Below are 2150 nucleotides of genomic sequence, written 5' to 3'. Positions count from 1 at the left end.
CGAATTTGACGTCAAAAGATGGCGCTCCAAAAATGCAATTTAAAAATCAAAAAGTTTCTTTGTCTTGAATAGGAGGAGGGTAACGGGGGGGGGGGGGGATCATTATCTCCCTCACTCTTTCCTCTTTTCCCTTCTTTTTTTCTCATTTCCTCTAATTTGTCTAACCCTTTTTAATATCTAGTAAATGTTCTAGTTCTAGACATGAAAATGTAAAATGTAACATTTGGCTTATTCTGGGATGTGTTTACAGGTAAAATGAGGTCATGTTATACTGTATCATTGTTATTGGGGAACAAAATGATGTATAAAAATAATATTCCGGTTTTTTTAATCATGCAGTCGAAAAGCTAAAGAAAAATGTGATAAACTACTTGAGTGCGGTAATAACATCCAATTCCTGTAATATCACTTTTAAAAAGTTATCAGGATTTCAATTTGCACAAGTTTTTGTTACGAAGAGAAAAACGAATTCCTCATACGATGAGATAAGATATTATTTTCTTATTTAAAAAAAAAGATAGACAAAATCTCACTAATTGTCTATCACTTTTCTTAGATTTTTTAGGGATAGTGTTTTCGTACATGTACACATTCTTAGCGAAATAATATATAACCTGTTTAAACGCCATAAGATGAGTACCTTCAAGTTCTTTAAAACTAATTATTGCACGCCGATTGTATAATAGTTACATGCTAAGTTTACTGTTGAACAATTTTACAAACAAAAAAGTAAGAATCGCTTGATAAGTGAAATAGAGGCTAAATTATTGTATAAATCATCGGAATGTGGCAACGACAGGTTCACCGTATCTGTGTCTTAAAGGTACTATGTCCCTTTTGCAGCCAACCTCAAATTCTGTAGAACTTTGCAGGAATTATGAATATGTCATGTATGTCCTATATCTGTGAAATTTAAACGTTAGCAGTGTCCTCATATTCAAATTATGCAAGGAAATCCGTTTACTTGCTAGACTTCACTGTCATACACTATTGAATGACTGACTGGCTTTATTTCTTCTTTGGTAATAACATACATGAAAAGAGTTGTAAAGGGTACATGAGCATTTGTCTACATCAATAATCTACTTCTTGTGATGGCCAAGATTAAACTGATTGAATCTTTGCGCAGCATAAAGCGTATGACCATTCGGTACAATATTGTCTGAAAATCAAGACTGTTACTTTTGGGCTCTATAGCCCTAAAGTCGATTTGACAACTAATAGTCGTTATTTTCCCACTTGAAGACATTTTCAAGCCCCACCTTTTTTAGGGAAGTTCTAAATTAGTATTATCTTTCAAAGGCATTTGGAATTTAATTTTTCCATTTTTTTGGCCTGCAAATGGGACATAGTACCTTTAAACTTCGTGATTCATCTTTTTTCTCTTGTGCTTCAGACCTACCAGTATGACGTTTAACGTACACGCGACCTCTGACCTTTCTCATTACAAACCTCGAACAACTCTCGGCCTCAGTCTGAACCGAGAAACAGAGGGAGAGAAAGGGAAGAAGGAGAGGGGCGCAAGCCAGTGGGGTGTAAATGGAGGGGGAGAGGTGTAGGGGAGAGAGGTACGGGGGGGGGGGGGAGAGAAGGATGAATACAAAAAGGATCAAAGGTCTAAACAGAGAGTCAGAGAGAAAGAGGAGAGGGTGTGGGAACAGAAAAAGAGTGAGAGAGAGAGAGAGAGAGAGAGAGAGAGAGACAGAGAGAGATGGAGATAGAGAGAAGAGGGGGGGGGAAGGGGTATGTTATAGGAAAAGGGGGAAAAGAATTTAAATTTGTAGGGGGCCAGGAACAGTTTTTTTTTTTTTCTCTTTTTCAAACGATGGAGAGAATATACTTTTGTATAGCAGAAGATAAATATATTGATCACTGTAACAGGCGGACAGCAGGAAAGAAAGAAAAAAGGGAGATAGACAGAGTGAGAGAGAGAAGAGAGAGAGAGAGAGAGAGAGAGAGAGAGAGAGAGAGAGAGAGAGAGAGAGAAGTAACGAACCAGTGAGAGAGAGATATGTTTCGAGACAGACAGGCAGAAAGCGAGAGCAGTTGCAAGCTTGCAAAATATGTTGCAACTTGTCAATACTAAGCACGTATATTGCGAGTGGATGTGCCTATTTCTCTATTTTGTATTCTCCCTTTTAACATTGGAT

The sequence above is a fragment of the Strongylocentrotus purpuratus genome, unplaced genomic scaffold (genome assembly GCF_000002235.5).
Source record: "Strongylocentrotus purpuratus isolate Spur 01 unplaced genomic scaffold, Spur_5.0 spur5_scaffold_14, whole genome shotgun sequence".
NCBI classification, from domain to species: Eukaryota; Metazoa; Echinodermata; class Echinoidea; order Camarodonta; family Strongylocentrotidae; genus Strongylocentrotus; species Strongylocentrotus purpuratus.
Note: the sequence above shows the minus strand (reverse complement) of the source record.